The sequence below is a fragment of the Orycteropus afer genome, unplaced genomic scaffold (assembly GCF_000298275.1).
Source record: "Orycteropus afer afer isolate SDZICR_OR568_19922 unplaced genomic scaffold, OryAfe1.0 scaffold00058, whole genome shotgun sequence".
NCBI lineage: Eukaryota > Metazoa > Chordata > Mammalia > Tubulidentata > Orycteropodidae > Orycteropus > Orycteropus afer.
The window spans coordinates 8,861,014-8,870,471 of record NW_006921645.1 but is presented as its reverse complement, the minus strand read 5'-3'; positions in this window follow the sequence as shown (position 1 = coordinate 8,870,471).

The window sequence follows — 9,458 nt, the reverse complement described above, 5'->3', positions numbered from 1 at the left end:
CTAGAGCCTGGCACTTTGAACTTGGACTTAAATCCTCCAAACTGTAAGAGAATAAACTCTTGTTTGTTCCAGCCTCCCATTTGTGATATATTCCTGTCAGAGTAGCACTAGGTAACCTGAACACATATCATAATCAAACTCTCCAAAACCAAAGACAAAGAAAGAATCTTGCTGGCTGCCTGGGACAAAAGAAATATTACTTATAACAATCAAACAGTTAGACCGAGTTCTAATTACTCAGCCGAAACCATATAAGCAAGAAGGCAATAGACAACATATGTAAAGCACTGAAGGAAAAGAACTTCCAACCAAGAATCTTATATCCAGTCAAACTGTCCATCAAATCAAGATAACATTCTCAGACAAACAGAAATTAAGGGATTTTGAGAAATCCAGACCAACACTACAAGAAATGCTTAAAGAAGTCCTTCCAATAAAGAACCCACAACAGAGAACAACAAAATCAGGACATATGACATAAATATTGAAACCTAGTCAGAAATAGACTTTCAAAATAAGACCATAAAACATTATACACTAAAAAATGAAGAAGTCAATCCGCATACAACAACAGCAACTAACCAAATAGAGGGAATAAATGTTCTAGGTACAAAACTTCCAAATAGAGAGGAAAACAGAACAATGTCCTCATAGAACAGACTATTCCAAAAATATAGAGAAAAGAATTCACTCCAAGGTAACCACAGAGAAAATTAACAATCCCCTTAAGCAAACCTAGAAGGAAGAAAAACATATAGGCTTAGTAAGCACAAAACCGACAATAATGAAAAAAAAAAAAGAGAGGAAACACTTGACAACAAAATGAACTCAGCACAGAAAAGTATATAGACCAAGGAAACTCCAACAACATGACAAAAAACAAAATAGAATGACAGCAATCAATGCATACCTATCACTAACAACATTCAATATGAATGACCTAAATGTACCAATCAAAAGAAAGAGAGTGGAAGACTGGATAAGAAAAGAAGACTCATCAACATGCTGCCATTCAGAGACCCACCTTAGACACAAAGATAAAAACAAATTTAAAATTAAGGGGTGGAAAAAATATATACCAAGCCAATGGTTACCAAAAAAAGAGCAGAAGTGGCAATATTAATTTCTGACAAACTAGACGTTAAGGTGCAAAACAACATGAGACAAAGAAAGTCACTATATGATGCTGAAAGGGTCAATTGGCCAAGAAGACATTATGAAAATAAATATCTGTGCACCCAATGAAAGTGTTCCAAAATACATGAAGCAAATATTAATTGAATTGAAAGGGAAAATAGACAACTCTATAATAGTAGTAGGAGACTTGAGACCACTTTCAAGGAGGAACAGATAAACTAGAAAAAACTCAGTACAGATGCATAACTCAACAACACAATCAACCAAAACGACCTCATAGACATACACAGAGCACTCCACTCAACATTCACATTCTTCTCCAGTGCACACAGATCCTTCTCCAGAATAGATTATATGTTAGAATATAAAACAAGACTCAATAAATTAAAAAACATTGAAATACTGCAAAGCATTCTCTCAGGCCACAATGCTATAAAATTAGAAATGAATAATAGGAAGATCAAGGACAAAAGTCAGACATGTAGAAGTTGAAAAATGCACTGCTCAAAATCTACTGAGTAATAGAAGAAACAAAAAGTGAAACAAAAAAAATTCCTAGAAACAAATGAGAATGAAGATATAGCTTACCAAAACCTATGGGACACAGCAAAAGCAGTACTCAGAGGACAGTTTATAGCAATAAATGTATACATCAAAAAAGAGGAAAGAAACAAAATCAACAATCTAACTCAACAACTCCAGCAATTAGTGAAAAAGAATAAAAGAATCCTACAGTATTTGGAAGTAAGGAAATATTAAAGATCAGAACAGAAAGAAATGAAATAGAAAAAAAAAAAAAGACAATAGAGAAAATCAACAAAACAAGAAGCTGGTTCTTCGAAAACATTGACCAAATCGACAAGCCATTGGCAGATCTAACAAAAGAAAAGAAAGAGAAGATGCAAATCACTACAATAGTAAATGAAAAGTGTGTCATCACTACTGAACCAACTGAAGTAAAAAAGATACTGACAGAATATTATGAAAAACTGTACTCAAACAGATTTGAGAACCTAGAAGAGATGGACTAGTTTCTAGAATCACAAGACCTACCTAAACTGTCCCACTCAGAGACAGAATACTTGAACAGACCCATAACAAAGGAAGAAATTGAACAGGTCATAAAATAACTTCCCACAAGAAAAAGTCCTGGCCCTGATTGCTTGACTGGAGAATTTTACCAAATATTCAGGGAAGAGTTGACACCTATACTACTCAAGCTATTCAAGAACATAGAACAAGATGGGATACTTCTAAACTCATTTTATGAAACAAACATAATACTAATACCAAAACCAGGGAAAGACACCACTAAAAAGGAAAACTACAAACCCTCATGAACATAGATGCAAAAATCTTCAACAAAATCCTAGCCAAGAGAATCCAACAACATATCAAAAAAGTAATACTTCCTGAACAAGTGGTATTCATACTTGGTATGGAAGGATGGCTCAATATCAGAAAAATAATCAATGCATTCCACCACATAAACAAAACAAAACAAAAGAAACTTATGATTTTATCTATCAATGCAGAAAAGTCATTTGATAATATACAACACCAGTTTCTGTTCAGAACTCTCAGCAAAATAGTGATAGTAGGGAAATTCCTCAACATAATAAAAGGCATGTATGCAAAGCCAATGGCCAGTATTATTACTAATGGAGAAAGACTCAAAGCATTCCTTTTACAAATGGGAAACAGACAGAGATGCCCTCTATCACCACTTCTATTTAATATTATATTAGAAGTACTGGCCAGGGTAATAAGGCAAGGAAGAGAAATAAAAGGGATCCAAATTGGCAAAGAGGAAGTAAAGCTGTCTCTATTTGTGGATGATATGATCCTATACAGGGAAAACCCAAGAGACTCAGCAAGAAAACTACTGGTACTAATAGAGACATTTAACAAAGTGGCAGAATACAAGGTCAACATACAAAAATCAGTTGGATTCCTGTACACCAACAAATAAACCTCTGGAAAGGAAATAAGGGATACAATACCATTTACAATAGCTACTAAAAAGATAAAGTATCTAGGAATAAATCTTGCCAGAGACACAAAAGACCTATACAAAGAAAACTATAAAACATTACTATAGGAGACAACAAGGGATCTATATAAATGAAAGAACCTGCCTTGTTCATAGATAGGTAAACTGAATATTGTGAAAATGTCAATACTACCTAAAGCAATCTACACATTCAATGCAATCCTGATCCGGATACCAACAAATTTTTTTAAGGACATGGAAAAAGCAATTACTAACTTCATATGGAAAGGAAAGAGACCTCAGATAAGCAGAGCACTTCTGAAGAAGAACACAGTGGGAGGTCTCACACTCCCAAATCTTAAAACCTACTATACAACCACAGTAGTCAATGTTACTGGTACAATGACAGATAGACCAATGGAACAGAATAGAAAGCCCAGAAATAGACCTATTCATCTCTGGACAGCTGATCTTTGACAAAAGTCCTAAACCCATTAAACAGGGAAGAGATAGCCTCTTTAACAAATGGTGCTGGCAAAATTGGATATCCACTTGCAGAAAAATGAAACAAGACCCATACCTCACCCCATACACAAAAACAAGTTCAAGTTGGATCAAAGACTCAAATGTAAAACCCAAAACTATAAAACTCATCAAAGATATAATAGGGGCAAATCTAGGAGTCCTAATTTATGGCATAAATAGACTAACAAACATAACCCAGAATGCACAGGAAGTAGAAGAGAAGCTAGATGACTGGAACCTTTTAAAAAAAAGTTAAATTCTCATGTACATCGAAAAACTTTGTCAAGAGGGTAAAAAGAGAACTTACACTTTGGGAGAAAACATTTGTCTATGACATATCTCACAAAGGATTTATTTCCACACTCTATAGAAAACTTCAGCACCTCAACACCAAAAAGACAAACAATCCAGTTCAAAACTGGGCAAGGGAAGTGAACAGATACTTCGCTAAAGACGGTATGCTAGCAGCCAACAAACACATGAAAAATTGCTCGCAATTTTTGTTGTTGTTGTTGTTGTTGTTATGTGCCGTCGAGTTGGCCCCGACTCATAGCGACACCTCCTTGGGTTTCCGAGGCAGTATCACTATGGAAGTAGGATTGCCCAACCTTCCTTTCGAGGAGTGGCTGGTGGGTTTGAACCGCCAGCCTTCTGGTTAGCAGTCAAGTGCTTTAGCCACTATGCTACCAGAGCTCCCTTTAGTCATTCCAAAAACCAAAAAAACAAACTTATTGCCGTAGAGTCGGATCTGACTCATAACAACCCCACCTTAAGTTTCTGAGGTAGTATCACTACGGAAATCAAAACAATGATGAGATATCATCTCACCCCAACATAATAGCAAAGTTCAACAACATAGAAAATAAAATGCTGGTGAGGTTGTGGAGAGATTGGAACTCTTGTGCACTGCTGGTGGGATTGTCAAATGGTACAACCATTGTGGCAAATGGTGTGGCATTTCCTTAAAAAGCTGAAAATAGAAATACCATTTGGCCTAGCAATTCCATTATTAGGAATATATCCTAAAGAAGTGAGAGGCAAGACACGAACAGACATGCACATCTATGTTCATCGCAGCACAATTCACTATAGCAAAGAGATGGAAATAACCTAAATGCCCATCAACAGATGAATGGATAACCAAATTATGGTACATTCACACAATGGAATACTATGTTACATTAAAGAACAATGAAAGATATGTGAATCAGCTCACAATGTGGATAAGCCTGGAGGACATTATGCTGAGTGAAATAAGTCAGTTGCAAAAGGAGAAATATTATATGAGCCCATTACTGTAAAAAGACAGGAATGGTTTGCTTAAGGAAGGACACTCACTTTGTATGTTACCAGGGTGGAGAGGGAAGGAGAGGGAATAATTTCAGGCTAGTTGGGGGCCATACCCTGAGGTGGGTAAGGGGAGGGATGGTATGGAAAGTGTCTGTGATTACCATGATAACATTGGGGAAAGGGAGAACACTGAATTGTGCACTTAAGATATAGATGACAGAGGCTAATACCAGTATATCCACAGTATTGCATCACCCTTAACACCAAGTGCCAGGCTACAGATAAACACATAAACATCTGAGAAGATCAGATGGGGATCAGTGAACAGGATTATACTCTAGACCATGGATAGGTTCAGCTGAGGCTAATCTTGCACAGATACCAGTGATACACAATACACGCAACTCTTACAGAAACAACAGATGACAGACATAGAGCAATCTCTCACAGCCAGTCAGACACTGTGGGAGAGAGATCCAATGGATCTACCAACTCAAGACCATAGCTCTGGGGGACACCAGACTCAATTGGCACAACAAAATACATAAACATTTCATTCCACAACCTACTTCGGTGAGTAGCGACTGGGGTCTTAAAAGCTTTCAAGCAGCCATCTAAGATACAGCTAATGGTCTCCTATCATGGGAAGTGAAGAAGAGTGCAGAAAACCAAGGGCATTTGGAAGGAATCGGCCCTAGGAAATGATGGACTTTGAGACCAGAACAGCTAGATGGTACCCTGCTACCAATGCCAACCACTTGGGAAAGATCAAGACTGGAGATCCTGGATAGAATAGGAGGAAGAATGTGGAACAAAATCTAAAAACACAATAATGACCAGAATTACTGGTCGGATGGAGTCTGGTGAGACCCCAAAGTACTATGGCCCTGGCATACATTCTGGGCCTGGAATAAAATTCATTCCCAGGGGCTGGTTTTCATCCCAATAGTAAACAAGATGTACACGCAGTCCACTCAACCCAGGGTGACACACCCACATACTCTATGGAGATGCATCCCTTGGAGCAATGGACCACGGGGCACCAGAGAGGCAACATTCATGCAGAGGAAATGCAGGACACACAGGTGTGCATAACTATGAGGGACAGAGAGGGGGTTACTGGCAAGGGAGGGTCGGAGAGTGGGTTAGGGTTGGGGATGGTAATTAGGGAGTAAAACTAAATGTACATGAAATGTTGTATATAAAACAAACTGCTCTGTAAATTTTCACCTAAAGCACAATAAAAAAAGAGAAAAGAAATAAAGAAAGCAGAAAGCTCCCACACAACAAATTTATATTATTTATTAATGAGTAAAAATCCTACAATTTTGATTTACGGAAATATTGACCATAAAATTAATGTATATTTCCTTCCACAGGTTTGTAATTAAGTTTTATAATTTGTCTGCTATATGATTTTTGTCAAGTCACTCTATTACTCTCCAACTACCCAACCAACCCAACTCATTGCTGTCAAGTCGGATCCAACTCATAGCGACCTCTTTTGGGTTTCTGAGGTGGTATCACTACAGAAGTAGATTGCCCAATCTTCCTTCTAAGGAGTGGCTGGTGGGTTTGAACTGTCAGCCTTCTGCTTAGCTGTCAAGTGCCTTAGGCACTACACCACTAGAATTTCCTCACCTATAAAATTTGGATATTAATATATTGTTGTTGTTGTTGTTGTTATGTGCCATCGAGTCGGCCCCGACTCATAGCGACCCCTCCTTGGGTTTTCAAGGCAGTATCACTACGGAAGTAGATTGCCCCATCTTCCTTCTGGGGAGTGGCTGGTGGGTTTGAACCGCCAGCCTTCTGGTTAGCAGTCAAGTGCCTTAGCCACTATGCTACCAGAGCTCCCATTAATATATTAATAGTACCTAATTCATAGTATTGTGAAGATTTATACATTTCTATGTATACTTTTTCTCCCTTAGTGAAGTGCCTGGCATATGGTTAGAGCTCAAAGGCTGGTGATAATCATCATCAACAGAGTGACTTTGTCTTAATTTCATTTATTAAATGGGGGAGGTTATGGGATCCTGGCTTCCCTATCATCCATATAAAGTCTATTCCCCTTCTCTCCCCTCCTCCTCATCATGCTTCAATACTCTTTGGGTTGTATGAATGAGTTCTCCCACAACATAGTAAGAATGTGACAATTTTATAAGGAATCCTTATTTGAATAGGATCTTGCAGGTTTTAAAGTACATTAATATCATAAATTAAACTTGGATTTTCCAACAATTTGGTGAGGTAGACAGTATAGGTGCTCTTATTTCTAGTTTTTGACAAAGATTTTAAAGTTCAGAAAGGTGAGCTAATTTATGCAGAGCCACACACTTAGTCAATGGTGGAGATAGAAGTAAACCATCTATGAGCCTTCTGATGCCTGGTCCAGTGCTCTTTCATCTGTACCATGAGGGACCTAGTCCATAGTTGGTGCACAATAACCAATCTTATTATTTTAGAATTCTTGTAGTGTAACTGCAGCCAATAATTGTGACATAATTTCTCCTGAGCTCTTCCACTATTTCTCCCCATCCTCCAACCTATCTTGATAAGTGGAATAAACTAAAATAGTCTTGGTTTATGAAAAAAACAAATTCCTGAAGATATCAGACTGGGCAACTGATAAGACAAAGAAGCATAGACTTTTACTAATCAGTGTATATACCTGCCTTACTCCACAAAATTTCAGTTTGATTATCAGCATCTAATAAGATAAATATATAAGAAGTTAGAGCAAAAGAAGAAAGAAAAACAAGCTTTAAAACAAAAATGGTTTTGGAATGAGACCAAAATACAAACTTTAAAGACCTATCACTATAGATTTGCCACAACTTGGGCTCAAAGTTTCCTATCAGGTGGTGTCAAAATTAAAAACTTGGTTGGTTACGTAATTTAAAGTGTCTTTAGATAAAAATAAAAAAGATCAATTACTTAGGAGAAAAACAGCCATTCATTTTTCTAACCCAAAAGTTAATTTCTCTGAAAGGAAAAACATCTAGTCCAGTGTTTCTCAACTTTTCTAAAACTATGACCGTTTCTTATTGTGGTGTTGGTGAAGAATACTGAAAATACCATGGACTACCAGAAGAATGAATAAATCTATCTTGGAAGAAGTACAGCCAGAATGCTCCTTAAAAGTGAGAATGGCCAGACTCCATCTCATATACTTTAGTCATGTTGTCAGATGAACCAGTTTCTGGAGAAGGATATCATGCTTGGGAAATTAGAGGGTCAGCAAAAGAAGGGAAGCTGCTGAATGAGATGGATTGATCCTGGGGCTGCCACAATGGGCTCAAATGTAGCAACAGGTGTGACGATGGCACAGGCCCAGGCAGTGTTTCCTTCTGTTGTCCATAGGATCACTATGAGCTGGAGCCGAATCAGTGGTACCTACCAACAGCAACAACAGCAACACTGACCTTTTTAATAGCAATAAACACCTCACCCTTCATTAGAAGAATTCGTGATGCACAGAAAATGAAGTCTATGTTCTATGTAGTCCCATTAACTAGAATATTTTTATTGGTCTTTATATAGATTGCAGTAAAAATAGGAACTTCTTTATTTTTCATGCCAAAAATTAAACTTTCCCCAAAGATATTGATATCCCCCTTCCTTGGAACTAGGTATCCTGTTCTCATTAAGAATTTCTGACCTTTACAATTTACCAAGATTTAAGCATAGATTTAAGCAATCCATAGATGCTAAAGCTATTAGGTGAAAATTTGATAAAGAACATAATATTTACATAGTATCTAAATACCTCCATTTATAATTATAGAAGGAAAACTACTATTATTTTACTATTATTATGATGGACACCACCTTAACCAAGTGATCAGAGTTCATATAACCGTTTATTTATGATATGATATGATATACTGAGAAAGACACATCTCATCTGTGGCATTCCTGCCAAAAATGTGTAGTATGACTATAATCATGAGGAAATATCAGATAAACCCAAATTAGTCTACAAAGTAACTGGCCTGTACTCTTCAAAAAATGTCAAGGTCAGGAAAAACAAAGAGACTAAGGAACTGTTCCAGATCAAAGGAGACTAAAGAGACACAGCAATGGAATGCACTGTGTGATCCTCGAGGCAACCTGGACCAGGATTTTACTATTTTCTTCTTTTCTGCTGTTCTGTCACTCTTTGTTTGCTTTTTCTTCTCCTCTAAAGACTGCTATTGAAACAATTGGCAAAATTTGAATAAGGTCCATAGATTAAACCAAACTCACTGCTGTCAAGTTGTTTCTGACTCATAGTGACTCCTCCTTGGGTTTCTGAGGTGGTATCTCTATGGAAGTAGATTGTCCAGTGTCATCCTTCTGAGGAGCGGCTGGTGGGTTTGAACTTCCAGGCTTCTGGTTAGCAGTCCAATGCCTTAGGCACTATGCCACCAGAGCTCCCAAGGTCCATAGATTAGATGATATTAAGTTTTGTTTTCCTGCTTTTGATAACTTTACTCGAATTATGTGAGAACGTGCCCTGAAAGGCACA